Source organism: Pipistrellus kuhlii, unplaced genomic scaffold (genome assembly GCF_014108245.1).
Source record: "Pipistrellus kuhlii isolate mPipKuh1 unplaced genomic scaffold, mPipKuh1.p scaffold_m20_p_37, whole genome shotgun sequence".
In the NCBI taxonomy this organism is placed as follows: domain Eukaryota; kingdom Metazoa; phylum Chordata; class Mammalia; order Chiroptera; family Vespertilionidae; genus Pipistrellus; species Pipistrellus kuhlii.
In genome coordinates, this window is record NW_023425537.1 from 2,166,146 (window position 1) to 2,191,794 (window position 25,649).

The 25,649-nt window shown below is 39.4% G+C and overlaps 1 long non-coding RNA gene across 1 annotated transcript; it reads right to left on the minus strand.

Annotated features, from left to right (window-relative positions):
- Positions 1-201: 201 nt before the first annotated feature.
- On the minus strand, positions 202-24,238 carry LOC123651104. Its single transcript, XR_006739586.1, has 3 exons — positions 23,940-24,238; positions 1,359-1,503; positions 202-391 (listed from the first exon to the last, which is right to left on the minus strand). It is a non-coding gene; the product is annotated as an uncharacterized LOC123651104 (long non-coding RNA).
- Positions 24,239-25,649: the final 1,411 nt, after the last annotated feature.

The window sequence follows — 25,649 nt, forward strand, 5'->3', positions numbered from 1 at the left end:
TTATATTTATTGCACATTTTTTCCTGAAGTCAGAAGAGGTGATGAAGAATTCTAAGACTTAGAAAGAACTCTGATTGAACAAGCATTTTATTTTTTTAATGTATTTTTTATTGATTTCAGAGAGAAAGGGAGAGAGATGGAAACATCAATGCTGAGATAGAATCATTGATTGGCTGCCCCCTATTGGGGATCGAGCCCACAACCCAGGCATGTGCTTAATGCTCAGCCACTGAGCCAGGTACGAACAAGCGTTTTAAAAGAAATGAAAAGCAACATCTTGTTCTTGTCCTTAAAGAAGTAACTTTCAAAGCAGCTGCCCGCAGAGATCCTTCCACTCCTGCAGGCTGGCCGGGAAAGGCTCCTTGGACCCAGTGCGGCTTTATAAATGTTTCTGCAAGTATATAGGAGAGCTTTTTCATTAGGATATTAAATAATCACAAAGGGAAAAAATACAGATTCACTGAGCATCTGTCGCTTCCACGATATTAATTTGATTTATGTGTTATCTTTTCATTGATATTGCAAAAGTTAATTTCGCCAGACTCCTTTAGCACGTTAAACCATTCCAAATTCAGAATAATTGTACTTCAAGTAAATTAACTTGGGGCGTATTGAGCTTAATACCAAGTTCTTTTTGCACAAATATAGAAAGGCAGTAGCCATTTGCAGATTTAAAATTCTACTTCCCTAGTATGATTTGTCCCTCCCACCCAACCCCCACCGTGAGGGGCTGCTTCTTGCTTTAGTTTAACTTGTGCTACTTCTTGCTTTAGTTTAACTTGTGCTACAAGAGTAAGAAACAGTGCACTTGTTCCTAAAAACAAAGCGGCACAGTTAAAGGGAACCAGTGTGTTTACGTTCATGTTTAATTGTTATTTTCTATGACGCCTTTTATCTTACAGAAATATTTTTGTGCTACTCATAGAATAAAAATGTGCTCTTTAAAGCTTAAAACTGTTCTAACTGGTTTGGCTCAGTGGACAGAGCATCAGCCTGTGGACTGAAAGGTCCCAGGTTCAATTTCGATCAAGGGCATGTACCTTGGTGTAGGCACATACCCAAACGGGAGTGTGCAGGAGGCAGCTGATGGATTTTTCTCAGCGGTTGTTCTCTCTATTCCTCTCCCTTCCTCTTTTTAAAGCGTAAAACCAAGCATAAGTTTTGGTAATTTCTATATTAACATAAATTATAACACTCTAAATTGATAAAGACTTTCAAAACCATTTATTTATAAAAGCCAAGTGTGCTAATAGTTTGCTCAGCTGTTAATAAATGTTTGGTGAGGGAGTGGTCTCATGGTCCCAATACAACTAGGAAAGACTTGACTTAAAAAGATAAATGTACTTTGCAGGACTTACAAGATTCTTTAATCTGCTAACATACATGGGGATTCTCGCAGTATCAGACACAGTGTGTGGTTTTTCTCAAGCTTTGCTGATCCAGGAAGAACCTTTCCTTGAGCATCTGCAGAGCAGACCTCTCTGGGCTTCGGTGGGGCAGGAGCTGGGTGGAGCGGGGCAAGAAGGGAAAACAGGGAGAACATCTGTAACACACTGAACAATAAAGGTAACACATTTTTAAAAACTCATAAAAATTCAAATCATCTAAAAAGTTTTCTCTTCTACATTACATTATATTCGAAAATGTCTCTGTGTTAAGTGTTGCTCTGACTTTATTTTTATCTGTGGTGGTTTTGTTTTGGGTTGATTTGGCTAGTTGGTGGGGGGAAGGGGAGGGGGGATACCAGAAGTGCTACATGGGTAAAGAAACTTTCACTAGGAGAGTTACTTTCAGCCATTGTTAACACAGAGTCTTTTCCCCGCAGGTATAATTGGAGACACAAGAACTGGGTACAACTCACGGTGGAGCAGCATTGCAGACCTACAGCCCTATCTCCACGGCTTCCCTGTTGGTCCCTGTGGTGAGTTTGCCTTAAGGATCTCCTGCAGGCCACAAGGTATGGATGACAACAGTTTGAGACCAGCGTATGCAGAGACAGTTCTAGAACATGGAAATGGGAGGGAGGGAACTAAAGAGAATTGCTTGGCTCGGAGAGTCTTCACTTCCTTAATGGAATAATAACATGTGCTTGATCCCCTTGGGGATGATGGGAATGAGCAAATGGATGACTATAAAATATCCCGCAGTTTGAGAGTATTTTGTTGTTTTCCAAGTCTTATTGGCAAAGGCAGTACTTAAAGTTGAATCCGTGAGATGCGTTATTTCTTCTCAAGATGTATGTGGGAGAACGAGATGAAAGGAATATAGGAAATGTGCAAAATAAAGATTTTTAAGTAGCGAGGTCTCTATTTGCTCAAGCACAGAAATGCTTACTCTGCTTTTGGGGACAGAAATGAAGCTAGGAGACCGGAAGCAGACAGTGTTACCGTATGTGGGGTGCAGAGTTTGGGCTGGGGTGGAAATGGAATGTATATGTAAATTAACAGAGCTATAAAAACATATTGATATCCAAGACAAACTTTTTGAGAGGGGAAGGTCATCAGGCATACCCAACCACTGCAGTGAACATTTTCAAAAGAAAATGAGGATTCGTTGAGAGCTTTCAAACTCATTTTCAATTATGACTGCACTCACTTCCATACCATAACCCCAAAGGATTCATTTCTGGATGCACTGAAATTATACACATCAACATTTTCCATCTTCATTTCCAACTTGAGGAAAGAAAGCATTTGAAAAATAAAATAGTCTTATTAGAATCTAAACACGCCTACATAATGGGAGAAAAATGATTGTTAGAATAATGAAGTAGAATGGGAAAAGGTTTGATAACTTTAAGGAAGAACTATTAAGCTTCAGAAATGAAATGCTAGAGGGAGCCAAGGTGGCTGCAAGTTCCCCCAAGGAATTCAGAAACGCTTTGAGGCCCCGCAGATGCATTCTCTTCAGTTCAGTTCTGTCGGTGAGGATTTGCCAGGGAACTTCCTGCAAGTTGAAGCTAGTTCTCTTGCTAAAGAAAATGAAAAAACCTGAGAAATATTTGTATGCCTTTCTTCATCAGTTATTTTTCAATATTGCATTCATTCTTAACCTACACTAGCTTGAAAATTTGAACTCACTCCCGAGAAACCAAGAGAGTAGTAGGCTTCAAGTTTGGTTTGATGGAAAGTGTACCAGGGCTGCTAGAGTCTCTAAAGGAGGAACGTATGAGGCCAGACATGGTAAGGGATTATAAATGGATTAGGTCAGTGGTCGACAAACGGTGGCTTGTGAGCCACATGTGGCTCTTCCACAAAATGCCATGGCCTGAACAAGTCTGTTTTGAAGAAGTGGCATTAGGAGAACTTGAAGTTTAAAAAAATGTGGCTCTCAAAAGAAATTTCAATCATTTTACTGTTGATATTTGCCTCTGTTGACTAAGGAGTTTGCCGACCACTGTATTAGGTCATCAGCATGCCAGATGGCGCCAGCACATAGGGATGGGGAAGCATAGGGATGCGGAAGCAGAGGCTTAAGCACTCTGGTTGGGCCTTTTTGGCAGAGAACTCTCTGGGCTGGTCCAGATCCTGGGAAAGTCTGGAGGGTAGAATTAGTGGTCTTAGCAGGTGGAATGTGGTCTAAGCAAAAGGGAACGTGTATTGTCAGGTGGTCTAAAGATCAGTCTCCCAGGGAAGGGTTCCCTTTCCGTTATTTGATCAGACCCAACAGGCTACAGAGCTATTTCTTGGGCCTTTCTTTGAAGATGAGCTTTTCTGCTAACATCAGTGGAACCATCTGCATGCTTTCTTGCTTAGATCAACAGGGAAAGACGGAGCACTGTCCTTCCTGGGGTGTGACACTGCTCCCGAGGGTCTAGGCGGAAATGCATGCGTGTAGTTGTGTTATTTCTCAGTGTATTATTCCAGAGAGTGGGAAGATGCTCCCTCCCATTATTTATGGGGCAGTCAAGAAGGCTCAGGCGTTTAACCAGTGGGAACAAGTCTATCACTACTCAAAAAAAAAAAAAAGTGAAAAACAAAAGAAAGTTTCCACAATGTGCAGGGTGGATTAGGACATGTGTATTCAAGATTAAGAGGCCAAGTTGACAAGAGGTTTCAAAACTGCTGAAGGTGATCCAGTTTTGCTGAGTCACTGGAGAATCTGCTTTGATCAGGAGATCTCAGTAATGCCTGGCATGAAAGCTTTGCATAAGAAACAGAACACTAGGAGACAACACATCCAATCCTGTTTTCTCTTAAATTCCATATATGTATGTTACCAAGCAAAACAATACAGTGAACAGCTGAAATCCAGCCAATTTAAAAACCAGGAAGTTACCATCAATACCACTGGATTTCTCCCTACATGATGCAATTTTCCCAGCTCTTTCCCAATATACTTAATCTGCGGCTTTTCTCCTACTAATTTGCACACACAGTCTTCAAACATGGTTTAGTATCATTGTTTCTGAATCTATTAAATATAGTGCCATACTATTTATGGTTTATGTTGCAAGTTCTATGGCTAATGATGTTCAATAAAGACATAAATTTTAGAATTTAAGAGCAGCACTATTCATAACAGCCAAAATTGGACACTATGCCCTAATACTCTCTTGCTGACCAACATTAGAATGCAACATACACACAGTAGAATAAATTACACTCTACAACTGCATCCAAAAGTGACTTTGAATCTCCTAACCAAAATGTTTAAGTAAAAGTATACTTACTATCCAGTTCCATTTATATAAAGTACCAAATATAAAGAAGAGGTTATTGATAATGTTAATGTAGAATCCATAAAATTATGACAGTTCCTTATTGATTATGATGCAAAGTTTTATGGGAACTATTTTGAAAAGCTGTTTTCAGGAATAATAGGAGGAAGCCATGGGTTTAAGAAGGTCTCTGGTCAGGCTAGCTTCATTCATCAACTCCTAATTCACTTTTTTTTTTTTTTTTTTTTTTTTTTTTTTTTTTTTATAAATGAGTCTCAAATAAAAGGAAATATGCTTCTCTCTCTTTGTGCAGTAGACAGCAATTGCCCACGCCTTTCCAAATATACTATATATACTCTCTACAATCCCTTACATTGCTTGAATACAATCCCTTACATTAATTATTTCAAATGAAACAAAAGCGCTGTTTAATGTTCTTGTAAACAGCAGCTCTGAGGGAATGGATAGTGTCTGTGTGTGATACCTTATCTAATATGAGTAAGTCTTGATTGTTGACTATTGGTGAAAAGACTTTCATCTTCTACTCATAACTCAAATTACCTACAAAGCTTCACTAGACTCTATAAATCATTAATTCAAAAGTAAAATATTTTTATTCCCCTTGTGCAAAATGACTACTCTTTAATTACAAAATGATACACCAAATTTTTTCACCCATAGATAAAGAAATATACCAGCAAATTCTGCATTATGCAAAAATGCTCGGTTAATGTAGAGCCCATAAAAATGTGCATGTTATACAAGGAATTTCCTAAATAGCAATAATGAACTTAGATGTTCTGGATTGTTTTAGAACAAGAGCTAATTGACAGAAATCAGTAACAGGTGCAGTTATACCAGGCTGTGGTCTAAGCCAGGGTCAATGGTAAATTGTTTCTGTGAAGGTCCGGGAGGAAATGTGTTTGGTTTGTGTGGATTACACATTCTCAGTGGCCACTGCTCAGCTCTGGTTGCCTTTGTAGTAGAAAAGCATTCTCAGTGGCCACTGCTCAGCTCTGGTTGCCTTTGTAGTAGAAAAGCATCCCTAATTAATATGTAAGTAAACGAATGGGCACGGCTGTGTTCCAATAACTTCACTTAAAAGCTATGAGGCAGGCGACGGGATTCGGCCCCTGGGCTGTATCCCTGTGTCCCGTTTAGAATGTTTCACTTCTATAATTGTAACTGCCTTTACACCTACCTTAGGTAAGTAATATTTGCTTATTCATAAATTATATCTCAGTGACTAGAAAGCCAAAAATGCTTATGGTAAAATGTTTGAGACACCCAGAATGGTACAAATAAAGTGAAATTTAATTAGAAGGATGTTATTCATTACTAACAAGATTTACCACAGGAAGGCTCAGCTTCATTCATATGTCACAGACTCAGTGTGTAACGGAGTCGAATTCATGGGCTCCGTCCTCATTTTGACATTAGCTGAAATGACTCAGATTTATTTACCCAACAGAAAGTCAACTCAAGAATCAGTAACATTTGCAGGTGTGGCTAAATGTTTAGAAGTTGAGTTGTGGATTCAATTTCCAGTCAAGGGCATGTACCTGGGTTGCAAGTTCGATACCCCAGCCCAGGTCAGGGTGAATTCAGGAGGAAACTAGTGTGTGTCTCTCTCTCACATCCATGTTTCTTGCTCTAAAAATCAATGATAAAATATCTTCGGGGGAGGATTAACAAGAGAAAGAATAGATAATGCAAAAGAACAGGAATGATGACAAAATGTTACCTGACAGCAAGCAACAACATGATCACTTCCTTCCTTTGAGCTCTTTTCCCCTCAGCACAGCCTGGAAATGCCAAATACAAGACTATTTCTTTTTCATTGAAATTAATAGACATTTGAAAAATGGAAAGAATTAAGTGGATTAGGCAAAACCTTCCAAAGAACTGAGTCATTTCCTTAAGCATGTAAATGTGTGTGTGAGAATCACTCAACCAACTTCTCTCAGTAAAGCATGTTCATTAGAAAAAGCACAAGGTAGTGGACAGGTGGTTTTGACTTGTCTGCAATGCAAATCCTCTCACTTATCCCAAGAAGACTAAGTAGTCTTAAATCAATGCAGGAAAAACGATGGCACGTGATATTCGTGGGGCTCTTTACATATTTTAAATATACTTTTATTGATTTAGAGAGGAATGGAGAGAGAGATAGAAACATCAGTGATGATGTTTCTCCTGCACGCAGCACACTGGGGATGGAGCCCACAACCCAGGCATATGCTCTGACCAGTAATTGAACCATGACCTCCTAATTCATAGGTCCACACTCAGCCACATAGGTCAGGTTTCATAGAACTCTTTATATTCTTGTTTTACCTAAAAAAAAAAAACACACACACACACAAAAAAAAAACAAGCCAGGTGTGCCATTTCACCATCACATTCTATTAGTCACTAGCTCCAAAATGCCCTTTATCATTTTGGTTCACTTTTAAATACAAAAGTTTTTTTCTCAGTCAAGACCACCACCAAGTTTAATTTTACTGTAATTCTCAATGCCTGCCTTAGGAAATAATAGGTTTTAAAGTAATGACTGTTACCTTCTAAATCAAGCTTTTCTGGAAATGCCAGCTTTAAGACTCCATCTTAATTAGATAACAATGATGTTGTGCTCTCCCTTCTCCATTTGCTTAATTAAAAGCTAAGTAATGGCTTTTCTATGAGCCTAATTAGTTGGAAGCCTTCTGTTCTTGCAAAGTCCTTATCCCAATCTAGCTAACAAATACACATTTAATAGCTGTACATTTATAGTCTTTTGGAATGGCAGCCAGTCTTCTAGATCTCCAAACCACAGTTATGGGCTCCATGGAGACCCAGTGAAACTCAACAGCCAAGTATAACTTGTCAGGTCGAGTATTTCTTGCTTTTCACACTATTGTACACCCAACAGCTATTGCTATAGGCCAGTGGTCAGCAAACTGCGGCTCTCTAGCCACATGCAGCTCTTTGGCCTCATGAGTGTGACTCTTCTACAAAATACCACAGCCTGGGCAAATCTATTTTGAAGAAGTAGCATTAGAAGAAGTTTAAGTTTAAAAAATTTGGCTCTCAAAAGCAATTTCAATCATTGTGTTGTTGATATTTGGCTCTGTTGACTAATGCGTTTGCCAATCATTGCCATAGATGGATCAGGTGAACTCTCCTCTATTAAAAACTCATGGAAATCCAGAAGAGGCATGAAAAAGCTTACAATTTGCTTGTTATAATAATGCCAGTTAACATTATTTTGGGCTTGGTACCATTCTGTACATTCTACATATAGTAACATATTTATATCTCACAATAACTATACGAGGAGCATATATCTTACAGGTGATAAATGGAGTCGTCATTATATAATTTGATCAAAGTGATATAACAAGGAAGTATCAAAGTTTGGAATTTAAAACTATGACTACTCCAGATATCATCTGCTATAATGAGATCATGCAAATGTAATACGCCAAGCAATTTGGAAAGTAATAGAAGAATATATAAAAATTCAATTTCAATATCTAAACTATTTTCATAAGTTTGAATAGTTTGGAAAAGAGAACACAATGTCTCCTTTTAGCAGTTTCTATTTTTGGAGTATTTGCCCATGTTTGGTAAAAGCAGAGGGTAGAATTTATTAAAAAGTGAACACCTATAAATAGAAAACGATTTATGTAAGCCTCCTGGTAATCACAAAAAAAAAAAATAATAAAAAGCCACCTATATTAGATGTACAAAAGATAAAGAATGAAAGCATCCAATTATAGGAAACCATCAAATCACAAAGGAAGAAAGCAAAAGAAGCACAAAGCAACCAGAAAACAACAAACCAAAGGGCAATAGTGAGTCCATTCCTGTCAACAATTACTTTACATTTAAATGGAGTCAATTATCTAAACAAACTGGCTGCTGCTGGTGAGAGGCTAGTATTGGATGGACAATAGAGGAGAATTTGGAGATTTGAGGACCATTTTCTGAAAAGAGCCAGGAGGCTCTATACCTGCTGATTCCCCCAGATCTCTATGTACACTGACTAGCAAGGATCCTCATGGATCCTTATCGGGAACTCAAGAGTGGCTCCATGGGTCACTATGACATATCTGCCCCCTTTTTGCGTCCCTGACTTCTTTAGAGGTACACTGTGTGTCCTAAGAGAGCAAGAACAGTCAATGGATCACCTTTGAACTGAGTGGTTTGATCGGTTAGTTGATTGTTTCACTTTTCAACAATTAGACTCTCTGGGAATTCAGAGTTAAGGAATGACTTTTTACCTGGAAATCCATACTCTCATTGGTGAGAAAATATATCAGCAATTATTTAGTATATGATTTTTCTGTATCTCACCAAAAGAGAGAGAGAGAGAGACCTGAATTACTGAATATAAATGATGACCATATCCATGCTAAAATGAAAGCATGAACTACCCTGTTTCCCGAAAATAAGACAGTGCCTTATATTAATTTTTTCTTCCAAAGTTGTGCTAGGTCTTATTTTCAGAGGATGCCTTATTTTCGGGGAAACACGGTAGTATAGGCTAATGGAAGTGATAAAGGAGTGAAGAGAGATGCTCCAAATAAGAACTCCTCTAAACTATCCCATGGAAGACCTGGTGTTTGCCTGGTTGGTAGGCTGGGGAAGATTTTTCAAGAAGGCATAGCATAGGCAAAATTGAAGGTTCCTGATGTGTTTGAGGACCTTCAAACAGGCCCATGCACCTTTAATCTAGAGGGCAAAGCAGCTGGATTGATGTTCTAGGGACAGTAGGAATGAAATGAGGAAGAGACTTGTTTGTTTATGCTTGAGTGTTTGGGCTTTACCTGGAGATGAGTAACAATGGGAGGATTCCAGGCAGAGCCAGTGTTCTCAGCTTTGACTATAGAATGATCACTCTGCAATAGGATGGACCAAGGTTACCCAGCTGTAGTCCCTTTCCCTTCACCATCACAAGAGTAAAAAGAGTCAAGTGTTCAGGTTCTCAGGGCCTTGCCCTGGATCTGCATGCACTAAGGACAATGCTGTGTGGGCTTGACTAAGCCAGCATGTGGATTGAAACCATGTAGCTCTAGCTCATTTATTTGTTTGTTAAAAACACTTGCTTTTTAATTCCCATCCATTTTCCACTTTAATTCTACTTGACCATGACATGTGTGGTGTGTCATTTTTGGAACTCTGTAATTACAGGGGCAGTCACTAATTTGATAAATCCATTGTCACATATTTGAGGTCATCTGCTCTTCAGAGATAATGGTAGTCATTAACTTCTCTAAAAATCCCAAATTTTAGGACAGCAAATATGCATTCATTGTAATTCTATATTTCTAACATTTTCTTTTCTCAACTTCACAAGCTAGTAATAGGAAGAAACTACAGGATCAATACTAAAAAATAAGATGCACGACTCTAGTTTTTAGCAAGTATAATATTTAGAGTTGCTTACCTAATTATTTTGAAATATTAGACCAATTAGTACAGCTCTCTTGCTAAAGTAGCCATACAAGTTGGGGTTTTCCAGACAGTCTTAAACTCAAGTGTGCCTGTTACTACCATGGCCAATCTAATTTTTTTTGAGAAGATAAAGTATAAGCAAGTCAGGTTTATATATCTTTAATCTTGAAAGTAAAGAAAACTATAAGAACTAGCTAAGCCTTCAACCAACAAGCTTAGCTTTATAGAGGCAGCTGATAAAGGCTCTGAGGGAATAAACTCTCTAAGTAAGACTAGTGTGAGTTAGAGAAGGCTGTCAGAAAGCAGAAAGTCATAAGAAATAGAAATGTTTTCTTAGAATCAGAAATGTTTTAAATTATACTTTTGTTACTTTCAAAGCACAGGATAACTCAAACACTAGACCTCAATCCCCCAAAAATGTCCTTATGGGATTTGTTTCAATTAGTACAAACATTTTATTTACATAATCATATTATTGAAATGTTAAATATATTATTTCTCAGTGTTAATTTATACACGGAAGTTTAAGAAATTAGAATGAATGAAAAAAAATGTGTCATCTTAATTACTTTTTCACACCCACTAGCACACACAGACACATATGCCTGCACTACACATCTCTCTCATCTCTTCCATGTTATTATAATGCCATTCAAATGATCCATTTCTTAAATAAACCAGATGCTCGAATTTGAACTGTGACTTTAGCATCATTTCAGGTAGCATTTTACATCCTGGGAAAAGAACTCATTAGTGTTAAATAGATGGATTTCAATTTTCTACATAAAACGAGTCATGGTAAATAATTATTTAAAAAAATAGAAAACTTCCAAAGTCAGTAAGATTAGGTATAACTCCTCGCTATGCTTTCAGGGCCCTCCGCAATTGGCATGCCCCCTCATTGCAGCCTCCTGCCCTATTATTTCAACTATTTTCTAAGGAACAAGCCCTGGAATTTCAAGCTCTCCCTTCTTGTGAAATGCCTACTGATGCATATGGAATTCCCATTCATCCTTAGAATTCCATTCATTTAACCCTCTTCCTAGGTTTGCTTTTATAGGTATAATAGGACAGATACTATATTATAATTGACAGAGTATGTATTCCTGGAAGTCAGGAAATATACATGGGTGGGGCAAAAGTAAGTTTACAGTTGTGAGTACACAAAACACAGATCATTGTAATTATTATTTATTAATTGTATTATATGCCATAAGAACTGTTGACCTACTTTTGCTTATCCCTGCATATATCTGCATTCTTACGAGAACACATTCTCACCCAACTAAATTCTCACCCAACTACATAAGAAAGTAAGTTGCCATTAGGTTTTCCTTCCATATTGATCCAGCTGAATTGGAAATCATTTTTTTTGTAAGCCAGATAATCACAATACACTATTTCACCACAAACCTTTGAAAATAAATGGTCAAATGGGCTTGTGAAATCTGAGACAAATGAATCACTTTCTTCATGCTAAATCAAATCAAGCTATGAATTATTTTCTTCATGCTAAAGCAAAGATAGCTTAGATATCTTTTATGAAGCTAGATTATTTTGCTACCAATTTTGTTATATATACACTGAGTGGCCAAATTATTATGATCTCCGAGGTCTGGTACATAAATTCGTGCATGGGTGGGGTCCGGCCAGCCTGGCCAGGGGGAGGTGACATAGGCGGTTGGCCAGCCTGCCTGCCGGTCAAATTCCTGGTCCAGGGGACAATTTGCATATTAGCCTTTTATTATATAGGATATACACTGAGTGGCCAGATTATTATGTGTTCAGCGATCATAATAATCTGGCCCCTCTGTGTGTGTGTGTGTGTGTATTATTGTTGATAGTATTATAGAAGCTAGATTTTGAAGATCTAAACTGGAATCATTTCTTTCTTCCTTATGGAGTAAAGAGATTTGCCTAACCAGAAATGGTATCACATCAAACTTAAAATAGATGCCAGACACAGAGGTCTGAATATCTCTCTTCCTATTCACAGCCACATATTTCTGCCTGCCAGTTTCTCTTGTAACTTGTCTACTGAAAATAGAATGTGTCCCATAAGAGGGAAAAGGAGACACGGTGAGCATCATCTGCTAACAATAATGCTCTGAATTAGTCTCTGTTCAACTTGCTGTGTAATACTTGTTTCAGATACATCTAAACAATGCATTATTTTTGTATGTGTTAGGTTACATGAAGCATTTGGAATGGAAAAATCAGTAGGAAGATGACATTGTTCTTTGCATTGGCTTTTCGGGACAGACACAGGTCTGTGTAGATGGAAAAGATGCGGGGTGTACAGAGCACACGGAACACCGTGAGTTCTACAGGGAGCTTCGAAGGCAGCTGGACCTTGCATTCTTTTTCTTTTTTTTTAAATATATTTTTATTGATGTCTTACAGAGAGGGATAGAGAGTTAGAAACATCAATGAGAGAGAATCATCAATCAGTTGCCTCTTGCACACCCCTCACTGGGGATGTGCCTGCAACCAAGGTACATGCCCTTGACCAGAATCGAACCTAGGACCTTTCAGTCAGCAGGCCGACGCTCTATCCACTGAGCCAAACCAGTTTTGGCAAGGACCTTGCATTCTTAAAGGCTGAGGAGAATTGTCATGCATAAAAGCAATCAGAAATTCAAAAGGGTTTATGCATGAATTATTTCACCAACAGGAAAACTTTAATTGGAAAAATAAAATAATTGGAAAAATAAAATAAATGTCTCTCTGCAAGCAATTGGGTGGGCCAGTAAGAATGATGTAACATCCACTTTTCAAAGTATGAAAGAAAATGACAATTGGTATTCTTTCCTTAGGTATTTATGAGAGCAGGTGAATTGTCAGTAACAGGCCAGCGATGTGTACATGTCTATCCAAATTGGCATTAAATCTTTGGATGCATTTGTTATCCGGATCAAGGTCCACTACTAAAATTAAAGATGATAAATAAACACACAAACTCAAAAACTGTCTTTTTCCCAATCATGCCACTTAAAAGAAATCTAAATATTCCACCTTAGGAAATCAATTAGAAAAAAATATCAAAATGTTCTGTTTCCTACTCTGCTTGTAAATTAAACCTGAAATATTAACTGTGTTAATAATTTATCACTGAAGGGCAAACTTGCTGTCATTCTGAGCCATGAAATAGAAATGGTAGGGCTCAAAAATTATTAAAACTAAAATAATGTCAGAGAAGATGAGTAACTCAGTAAACAAATACCTATTTGAAATAGAAAAAGTAATATTTGCTTAATGAAATGAATAGTTCCTATCTTTCGTATAAAATTATCTTGATAATGCCACTTAGTAAAATGCTATTAATTTGATGGTTTAATCAAGTGTCTATTTTTCCACAAACTAGATAAACTCCTCATCTTTAAAATATCAGCTACATTAAATTATGTTAATTGAAAGACAACTTTCCAGAAGTTTGATATTTATTTCATCAAACAAGCGTTCATCTCATTGGGTGCTCATGGCAGTCCAATAAAATTGTATCACTAAAAAGGAAACTCTGCTATATTATTTTCAACCTTTTCATGGACCGAGCAAGTCTGCAGTGTATTTTCCCTGCTCCTGTTTGAGCTACATGAGAGAGTCTATTTGAACACAGAAGGGGGGTGGAAGAAATTAATCCACCCAACCAGGGTTAACCTATCAACAGGGCTTAAGTACAGCTGTGAGCATCCTGATGTCTTTGATTTATGTTGTTTACTGCAGTGTCTGAGTTGCTGCTCTGGAAAATATTCCCTCCCCAAAGTATGACTAATAATATGGATCAATCTCTCTCTTTTGTACCATTCAATCCTGTACACTAAGCAGACAAAGATGATAAATAAACATCCTTGGAAAACATAGACTGCAAAGATGGGCTTAGTGGTGATGAATGAGCTAGGAATTGGTGATTTTTCTGTTCCTTTCCCTTCCATTGCAAGCCTTTTAAACATGTTTTCTACTTTAATAGACTAGATCCATGGTCGGCAAACTGCAACTCGAGAGCCACATGTGGCTCTTTGGCCCCTTGAGTGTGGCTCTTCCACAAACTACCATGGCTTGGGCAAATCTATTTTGAAGAAGTGGATTTAGAAGACATTTAAGTTTAAAAAATTTGGCTCTCAAAAGAAATTTCAATGGTTGTCTGTTGATATTTGGCTCTGTTGACTAGTGAGTTTGCCGACCACTGGACTAGATATCTTAACCATAGTGAGGCACCCACAGCTTTGAAATCCACCTTCCTCTGATTGTTTAACATGCGAGTATTTCCTAGCAGGGAGTTGAAATGGAGGAAGGTAGTTGTGGTCATCTTTTGACAAGGCTCACGTTAACACATATAAGCACATGCATGCACATGCATGCACAGTGCTGTGAGAATTATTCCAACACAAAAAGTAACGTTATATTTCTGGCTTGGGCTAGGACTTGGAATGATTCTCAGTACAATATTTACTAGTCTAACACTCAGAATATGTCTCTAAATGATTGTAGGTCAATTACCTGAAGACATCTCAAAAGCATATTGATTAAATTAGACATGCTTACACCATTATGTTACTAATGGGAATAATAAGTCTCAGGAAACTAAGGTGACTTGCTCTTATTCAGAATAATAGGGTCTTAAATTGAGGTCTTCTGAATGTTCCCACTCACCCAATGGATCTCTTATTCAAACAATACTAGCTAGGGTGAAAGTAGGTTTATAATTGTTGTATGGAAAACAATGCAGTAATTCATAGATAACAACACAAGAATAAGTGCTGTGTCTTGCATACTTACAACTGTAAATATACTTTAGCTCTACCTTTTATTTGTAATTCTTTTTTTTATTAGTCTCTAGAGCCATTTTAGCAAAGAATCCTAGTTTATAGGTATTATTATTCTATAGACTTTTCTGTTTTGCTCTTTTGCCAAAATGATACAACTTAACTCCATACTCTACTTACTCATCAACCTTGGCTATGTGACCTCCATATGGAACTAAATTATTCCCCACAATTAAATTGATTGCATATCTATTGACAAACATATGCACAGTAGATGTACTTACATATGTAGTAAGAACTAAATAATATTCTTGACTAAACTATTATGAAGTCTCTTCTTGCTAAAACTTTGAAATTTAATCTATATGTTTGTCAGGCTATCAGAGCTGTTATTATTTACAGATGAATTCTGAGATTCGGAAAACAGTCTGTGCTATCGGTTACTAATCCAACTGACTGAACAATTATAAGTGTTAATGGCTGGGTTAAAATAATTTTTCTCCTATTGTTATTTCATGCCTAAAATATGCAATGCTTGGGTTTATGTTTCTATAAATGGCACACATACTCACACGAGTCTTTATAGCAGACCCTAAAATGACCTTGTGGATTTCAAAGAATGTTTTCCAATGGAAAGAAAAGTGTAAATCTTTTATGTAGTCCAATGTTCAACAGCTTATTGATCAATGTCAACAGGTGGAACCAAGACAAATGGTCTTAATCTGAATCCTTGTAACTATATTCATGGGGAGCAATTTTTCCAATGAATCAAAAAAGTCAATATGCTTTTTTTTTTTTTTTAACTCAATCATTCCTAGTCCCAGCCCAAGCCAGAAAGTCTAAGGGGATCTTCTATGGTCTGTTTTGAAAAGTTTATGTTATATATTTTGCCTGGAACTACTTATAGAGAGCTATTGGTGCAATTTTTAGAAAATCACTATGGTCAGTTGGGCCAGTGTCAAGGTAACACTTTCCAAAATAAAATGACCACAGAGATTTGCACGTCCCAGAGATATTTGAAGTTGATGGGGTCTGTGGTTACTTAAAGATCAGCTGCTCTTATTGGATTAAGTGGCTTTGGGTTCTGATCTGGATACACTAATTGTGAACGTTCTGAAGGCACTCCTCCCATTCACATGACCTAACGTGTCATTATTTCTGACCTCTCCTCATACCAGTCCTTCTTCCCTGCGAAGTAGGCTCTTTGGACTTTTAAAATGACCACCTCCTAATGCATATTAGTCACTGGCTTGTGACTGACAGGCACAGGATACAGTGGTATCATTCCTGTCTGTTGTCAAATGGGTGATGCATATACTTACTATAGCATATGTCAAGCCCTCACTAAGCAGTAAGCGGTCACTAAATTATTATCATCAGGGCACATGCTCCAGTTGCCGGCTCAATCCCAAATAAGAGGCGTGTAGGATACAGCCAGTCCATGATTCTCTCTCATCATGGATATTTCTATCCCTCTCTCCCTCTTCCTTCCTCTCTGAAATCAACACTTAAAATTAAAAAAGAGAGAAGTTCTCTCCCTAACACAGAAAGAACAGCTTGTAGACAAAGCAAATGTAAATGATCCTCTCCTCACACACAGGAAAATAACAAAAACTTCGATAGAAGTTTTGTGCACTTTATCAGAGATCACCTTCATCTGATGGAAGCAGATACTGAAAAATAGTGGCTTCCATGGAGTAGAAGCTTGTTTTTATCTTGTGTAAAAGACGTCAAGCAGAAGGCTGCCCAGGGCCAGAGCAGCCAGCACACGTGCTGTTAAAAAGTCAATCTCCTAGTTCCCACTGCACCATTGCTTGCCCTTTCCAATTGGCTTTTATATCCTCAAAAAGAGAGGAGGAAACACAGAATTGTCATCTGGATTTAGCCCCCTCCAGAGCTTCCTAGGAGTCCCCATTGAAGGGACTTCTGTTTACACAACACTGGCTAAAGCTTAATCACACAATCACCTCCATCTGCAAGTGAGGTTGGGAAATATAGTTTGTTGTGTGAACACCAGTTTGTAGTAACTAATTTAGGAAACGCCTTACTTCTTGCATGGATGTCCAGTAGGCCTAAGTTTTTCTGTGCCACAGACTCCTAACATTTTCCATGATTCTTTGCAATGAATCGCAATCACTTTAGTAGTTTTCTTTAAAACTAACTATGAGAACAGATGGTCCAGACAAGTATAAAGCTCAGCTGCCTATTCCTCAACAACTGCTCCGCCCTCAGCAATGTGGGGAATCTTGACAGCCAGGAAATGTTTATTGTTTTGGAAAGAGGGTGGGTCAGGATGGGATTTCACTTTCACTCTTTCCTAAAGGAAAATATTCATCCAGCAGACTCGGGGTGACATATCAGAACTGCCCTCTCCCATTGTCAACACTCAAGACAGGGAATGGCTAAGGCAACTGGAAAGGTAGTAAGAAAATCAACTGCCTCCCAGCCAGGCAGATGCAAATTACAGTTGAAGCGGGCTAAGAAGGATGGCTGGAGGCCAAAGGGTTGGTGGATGGACAGAGGTTGCTTAAAGGGCACTGAGTGAAGGCTGGGGCCTGTGAAATTCCAAAGTGACACAATTGGCATGGTGACACAGATCGAGAGTATGACCAGGCTCCCACAAAGATTGCTTGTTCTCTGTGCCAACCAAACTGTTCTTTTCATTTCTACTTCAAAGCCTCCATGCATCGTGGAATTGGAGTTACTCCTCAAAAAGGCCCAAGCCATCACCTGAAACACCACCTCCAGCTAAAGACAAAGTGTGTTGGGTGGGAGAGAGCCAGGTTGTCAGGTAAAGCACAGAAAACAAGATGGTTGTCATGCACACACAAGTCTGTGTCTTTGCCCTTGATAAGAGTTCCTACAGATTGAGTCATTTCCCTTACAGATGTAGATTGCTCTCATAGGAGGAAGACGTCCACTTGATTTTCAGAGCTCCTCTAGAGCAGTGGTCGGCAAACTCATTAGACAACAGAGCCAAATATCAACAGTACAACAATTGAAATTTCTTTTGAGAGCTGAAAATTGACTTTTGTGCATGGGCCACGAAGTTTCAATCACACTAGACATGTGCGCCCACAGGTGGTATTTTGTGGAAGAGCCACACTCAAGGGGCCAAAGAGCTGCATGCGGCTCGAGAGTCACAGTTTGCTGACCACTGCTCTAGAGTAAAAATCATATTTTAGAAACAATCAGCCTAAAGTAATGCTTATGCCAAAGAGGCCTATTTGGGGGTGACGAAGTTCTTCTCCCCTTCAGCTGGCATGCTGGGATTAGGGAGTTTAAAAGGACTCATGTAATTACTTAGGTTACTGTATCCAGCAATTATATTTCATTACAAAATAAAATCCACTTAACTTGGGAGGCAGTTGTAGGGTGGAATGCGAAATACCAGTAGAGAATGTTGCATTTGCAAATAGAAAATAGGAAAATTCTCTGAGTTGCTTTTTAGGTGAATTAGTACAAGGCCAATGTTAGCAAATTGGGGGGGGAAATGCAAGGTTGGCACTGAAGTAGACATCCAATCATGTATCACAGAAATGCAGTCAATCAAGGAATTTTTATCAAGTAAATTCTAATGGAGTATTCAAGCAAGTTCACCCCCCAAAAGAGAATTTCATTTCTGAAATATATGTGTTCCTAAGAATTGAGCTACTTAATAACTTTTCATCGATCCAGCCATTGCCCAATGGGCATTAGGAGAGTTCATAATGTAAAAGGCACAGTCATGACCCCAGGAGCCTGGCCACCTGCACTGAAGCTGCAGAAAACTAACCAGGCCTGCCCGGGGCACTGTCTTCAGACTATTTCTTTGGTACAACACCACCACCAATAACATGCATGGTCAAAACTGCTAAGTGAGGGGCCTACTATATGATTTTATGTGAAATATTACTTTGTTAGGTAAAGGCAATTTTCATGACTTAATTCTGCCATTCAGAGCACAGGTTAATGTCCAAAAGATGTGTGGCTTTCCACAAGACTTAGGCAACCCATTATGACAATGCCCCTGCGGAGAGTTCTGCTTACTGAGAGTCCAGGCATCTTGGCGCAAAGGACATTAAGAAGTCCTTTCCCCAGTCCTTTCCAATACTGTCAGGAGTTATGGATGGACAACAGAATGTCAGAGACGCGGCTGGTGGGGCCCTCACCATCGCTAGCCATGGCACAGGGCAGACAAGTCCTTCTCATCCTTGGCCACTCACTGCCACCTATGGACGCCTGATGTCCATGCCTGGAGAGTTTGACTGTCTTGGTCTTTGGTGTGTTGTAGGCATGGAAGTTCTGAAAACCCTCTTAAGTAACTGTATTGTGCAGTCACAGTTGAGAATCGTTGAGTCCAGATCCACCCAGCGATTTAAAAAAAAAACACCTTTTTGTTGGTTTCAGAGAGGAAGGGAGGAGGAGCAAGAGAGAGAGAAATATCAATGATGAGAGAGAATCATTGATCGACTGCCTTCTGCACACCCCCTATTGGGGATCGAGCCCACAACCTTGGCATGTGCCCTTGACCGGAATCGAACCTGGGACCATTTAGTTTGCACACCGATTCTCTACCCACTAACCAAACCAGCCAGAGCGATCTAGCGATTCTTAAATATCTCTGGTCATAAGGATCCCCAAGCTACTTGATAAAAGGGTGCCCAAGCTATTTTTATTAGTGTGTATAATTGGGTACCCAGGTGATTTTGCAGGGAGGGCCTTGGATACTTTTTGGAAAAATCCAAAAAACAAAAAAACACACGAATTCTTGTCTTGACTTATTTGGTTAAGCCCTGGGCTCGTCACCTGCTGACAGCAGCTTCAGCTATGTGAAAGTTCACACCGGATACATAATTCTTACTCCTGACAGTTCCCAACGTTCATGGAAACAAAAACTTTCACAGAAGCTTCTATACAGTTGTGCTGCCACATGCAATGCCAAGGGCGATTCCAAATTCCCATAAGTCAGGCAAGTCTCCGGCCAAGAGAAAAACAGACAGCACGCAGGGAATTCAGGGAGAATTCTTTTGTAGATTCTTGTTGCTTTAACATACAACATTTTATTTGAGAAATGTATTATGTCTGTGGCCAGCAATTCCACTCTCAGATATTTCTCCTAGAGAAACCAAAACACTTGTGCAAAAAATATTTATAGCCGTTTTATTCACAATAACCCAATGCTGGAAATTACCTAAATATCTATCAACAGGTGAAGTATATTCACACGATGGATGACAGCTCAGACTAAAATTAAAAAACAAAACAAAAAAATGTACACACGCCCTGGCTGGTGTGGCTCAGTTGGTGGGTGTTGTCCCATGCATACTCTCTCTCTCTCTCACACATACACACACACACACACACACACACACACACACACACTGGAGTTTTAATAGCATATAGATGGAATTCCAATTCTATGGCATCTAGATCCTTAAAAATCTAAGTGAACATCTAATCATAACTGAAGCGCCATTTTATTCCTGGACACCCATTCTTTATTAGCAAGTGTCGGTCACAGCTATTGCACTTGACATAACTTAATAACAGTTTCCTGTGATAATGAGCAGGCTCTCGCTCTCTCCCAGATACACCAGAGAGGGAAAGAGACAGCTGATGAAGTCCTGGCCAGGCAGCATTTAAATGATGACTGGCCTTTCAAAGTCATTGTGTGGTTGGAAGATTCTTTTAGACATTTCCCTTCAAGGAACAAAGGCTTTTCTATAAAAAAAAATATATATATATATGGAGACCACCAGGACTTCAGAGCCATCCCGAGCAAAGCTAGCCTTTGAGGACTCGCTGAAGACCTCTGTGGACAGAAGCTCGGTGGGGCATTCCCGGAGAGAGCTGGCGGAGCTGGGGGCTGCAGGCTTCCCAGCCGCAAAGCCCGGGGAGGCTTTTCTTCCTGGCGGAGCTGACTCTCTCAACTAAGCGGGGCATCGTGAATGCCGCTCCGGAGGGTGAGACTTTTGATCCAGTTATTCCTGTGTGGGGCATTCTGTGAATTCCTCCTTCCATTTTCTGACTTAAAATTGAAAAGCAGAATTGTAACCAGCAGAGGGCGGAAGACATTGCATTTCAAAGTGCTGAAAGTAGGATCCCAGGCACTAAAGCAATCACCCCAAGCCAAGAGCAAGGTGGAAATGCGTGGTTATGCAATGCAGCTTCTCTGCGTCTCCCCGAGGTGCCCTTCCATGCTGAGCACAGTCCCTTCATCAGACCTCCTCTCTCTCTAGAGCCTCCGCGGGTTTCAGGGCTTGGCATTTCCCATAAACATCCACAAGTTGTGGTGGTTTGGTGTGGCAGACACCTCTGATTGCTGTTACAGCATCTATACCTGCATTCTTCCCCGAGAACTAGAGCTCAATTAATTGGTCAAGAGCAGCGAGACATCTAGGACTCAAACATAAGAGTCCCAAATGCTGGTCACTCACAGGATGAGTTATGATCGGCCTAAACCAATGTAACCATTAGGATAAGAGTAGCTTCCATAGCAGTCAGACTCCAACCCTTCATGAATTAACCAAGGAAAATTAATTCCTCATTCACACAGGCAACATTCTATTTGGTAATTCATAGATGTCTTGCATTCTGTCATCTTGATCTTTGAGTACCTAGGTCCCAGGTACGTACGCACGTGTATATACACACACACACACACACACACACACACACACACACACACACACACACAGAGAGAGAGAGAAAGAGAGAAGGAGGAGGAGAAGAAGGAGGAGGAGGAGGGGTCTAGGAATGCAGTCCTTCCACTTCCTCATGGAGGAGACAAGATCACTAACAGGCACATTCTGTTGTCAGGATCTAATCATGTGGCTTCACCTGGACCCAAGAGAGGTTTGGGAAGGTGGTCCTTATCTAGGCAATGCCCCCTTAGCAAGCATACTAGACCATGGGGGAGAAAAAAAGCAGGATTCTCTGATGGGCAGCTGTTAGAGTTGGCAATGACAGGTCACCATAACCTCACCTTTGCTGAGGATTAACTGATGATAGCCACTAGACACTGCTGCTTCTGGAATGCTTTTGTTTTTCTCATGAAAGGGATAGACTCATTTAACATGACTTTTCATTTCCTCTCACTTCCTCTTTTCTTTTCTCTGGAAGGAGGATGCAATAACTGAAGCACAGTAGTCATTGGGTAAATAGGAGGGAATATGGACAAGAGCCAAAACAAAAAGAATGCTTCGTAGAAAAAGAGGGAAAACCCCAGTCTTAATCAGTCTTAGAGGAGCTTGAGTAAATTTGGATTTTGTTTCAGCCATTTAGCTAGATGTTTATGTGACCATAAAAACTCACTGAGTCACTTTCAACTTCAGTTTTTTTCTCTTGTAAAATTGGGATAACCAAGTCCATATCCCTGAGTGTGAAGGATTAGGTAAATTCAATAAATTGCCTGAACTCCGAAAAACACAATGTCCAGTGCATCTTCCTTATTTTCTCCTTTTATTTATCATTACATTTGTCTCTAAGGACAATATTATATTTTAGTTGATAGAAATTCCCATCAATAATGAAGAAAAAAACAACACACACAAGTAGATGTATGAATACTTCCCCCAACACACACATACTAGTACACCCTGTCAGGCCTGCTCTGTAATCTCTGTAATTTGCAGTTATGAGGCAAAACTGTAGCCATTCCAACCCTCTTTAAACCAGAATAATTCCATTTTTAGCTGTTTTACATTTAAACTCCTAGGGAAAATGTCATTTCCATAAATGTTCCTGCAGCTAGAAACATGTGGAACCTAAAGGATTATGTAGCACCTTCGTATAACACATCACCTAAGCCAGGTACTTTTGAGAATGACGGGTAGTAGTAGAAAAATTACACTGAGGCATGTGGTAACCCAGGACTGCCCAGGGTAGACTAAGAGAGTGGTCCTCCGAGGTTTACATGTGAATGCTAGAAACAGACCTTACAGCACCTTAAAAAATGGAAGAAAAATTTGTCTGCTTTTCTCTAATTTTTCATATACCCACCCTTACATATTGCTGTCCTTGGCTGATAATGTGGATACATCATAGTAGGTCCCCAGGCACCTTCCTGGCCCAAAATGGTTGCTTGTGCACCAGCCATCGTGTTTACATTGGAAAGAATGATCACCTTGCCTGCTTCCTTTAAAGACATAGCACAGGAATTGCACATAGCTCTCCTGCTTACATCTCCTTAGTCAGAACTAATTATAATACCACATGGAGCTACAAGGAAGTGATTCTCTAGGTATAAATGAAGCAAAGACAATACCATGGAACCGAGCATTTTCCGCTACCACAACAGGTAGCATTAGGCACGGGAATGGGCTAGATGTCAATTCAACATACACACGCACAGAAATTGCCAGATAAGAAAGTTCCGTTTAATTCTTGCATCACTTTTCAATGTTTGCTTTAACACTTTTTGCTACTTTCATGTAGTGAGCACTCAGTTGATAGGACCGTATTTCAATAGTACTCACTTTTTGTTCAAGAAGCTTGAGATACTTGTAATGAGAAAAATTAGTGCAATGAAGACACACACACACACAACACATATAAATTGTAACAGGTATCCTAAATGCTCCAGGGATGAGATTATATCAATATAATGTGTCCAGACCGAAAAAAAAAAAAAAAGCTTCTGGTAGCCCATGGACTTCATCTGGAACTTATTGACACTTGCTTTGGTTACAAGGAGAAGTAAGGGACAGGCACTTCAAAGGGGGTGATAATATGGACGGAGGGACAAAAGCAAAGTGAGCCACATAGTAGAAAAGCAGCAACTCGGAGCACAAGATACTTGAAAAGGAGAAGTGGAGGTGGAGATGGAGGGGAGAGGGATGCATGGAGACAGCAGACTTTGATTCGCCTACTTGTACCTGTTGGCGGAGCTTTTGCATATATCTCCATAAATCAGGCATCCATTTGTGCTCATTCTGGGCGTCCAAATGGAGAAAAAGAATTACCAAGAACATAAATTCAGGACAAGTTCCTAAAGCTGTTTGTTTGTTTTTTAACCAATGAAACACTGTGCCCAGTATTATACAAATGACCGCATGGACCATAATCTCACACAAATTCTTCAAGTAAACTGTTCTCACCTCCTCTTTTCAGAGACTTCAGTGTCTTCAAAGAAGTGTTCTGAGGTGAAGGAAAAGGGTGATGGTGTTTCTGAGCTCAACCCCAGATTCTCCTGTGCATTTGCCAGGCAATGTGTCAGATCGAACACATTTTGTAAAAAATTTCTCAAGATGTGGTTGGAGCTACTGGTAGAGGAAGTGCACAGGGAGAACTCCCACATGTGTGATAAGAATAGTTACTGCAATCCTCTGTCTTGCTCATCCTGCCAAGATCAGGAAGCTCTGAGAAATAAAGACATTTAAAGACAAATATCTCTTCTCTCTTTCACTTTCTCCTTCTCGTTCTCCTCCTCCTCCTCCTTCTTATCTGAAGTGCAAGTCCATCATTCTCAGTATCAAGTAATTCAGATGTCATGCCCATACATGGATTAATCTAGCTTGACATATTTGCTCACTAAAATCAGAAATAGAATTGAACCCAAATGTTTGCAAACTTTGAAGTCATGCTTGTGTCCTGAAGGAATATTGTCTGTATTTGATTTCTTCAATTCACAAAAGGTGCTTAGATTCTTTTCTCAATGCATCATATTTCCCAGAAAGACATCCTAGCTTTTTACCACCAAGAAAGGCAAAGTGAAATGTCAACCTCGAGTCATCTCAATTAAGAGATTTTATTTCTCCGCTGAGAAAATGAAAGTAGGTAACTTGACACATTGCCTTCTACCTGCCATTTTGATCAGCAGAAATTATGGTCTGTAGCCTCCCCTTTCCCTGATCTAAGGAGAGTTTTATTAAGAAATGTTGAAATATTTTAATTTTTATGACTTTCCAACACAATACATATAAACTGCTGGGATGTTATAACCCCCGAAAAGAGATTGGTTAGATTCTCCAACTGCCAAGTTACCAGGGAGAGTATCCTGACCTGGCAACACACAGCAGCCTTGTATAGTGTTTGACGCCCCCACTACCAGACACAAGCAACTTCCTCATTATCCTCTCACGTAACTGAAACAGGGACTGGGCATCTGACGCTTTTCTATGGACTTGAAGGCAATTGCATTTCAGATTGAGAGGCAGACATAGAAAGTAGAGCTTAGGAAAGAAAGAAGCACAAGATGGGCAGGAAACAGGAGAGACAGCTGTGTCTTTGGTCTCTAAATGAACATCCTTTATTGTCCCCGAGAAGCTGTATTTGGAAAGAACTTCAGCCAACCAAGGGGTGCGGGGAGGTGGGGGGAAGTGGAGGCAAGTCAACAGGAATCTTAACTGTATGTATCTACACAGCTACCATGATGGTGAGGCAATACATGCTCCAGTTTAGCCCAAACCCTAGCATTCTAGCTTTAATTCTTTCTGACCTTACTTCATGACAAAGCAAGATGACTTATCTGACTTTGTTCAGGAAATGAAGACCCTCATAAGGACAAAAGTAAAAGAGGTTCTTGGGTTGGATGTCAACAGATGACATGGACAGTCAAGTCCTCAAAAGAATCTTAATAGTAACTATATGTACTGTTTTCCTTAATAGTAACTATATGTACTATATTTCCTCAAAAGATGGAAACCCAGGTTGGGAGTAGTTCATTAACTTGACATTCTTTTTTCTTCTTGAGTATAATTCCCAGAACACCTTCTTGACCATGGCAATGTGCCAGTTCAGCAGCTATGTTTGCCACCCAGCTTCTTTCCCACTTACCATCCAGTGTTCTATCAGATCCAATACATAAG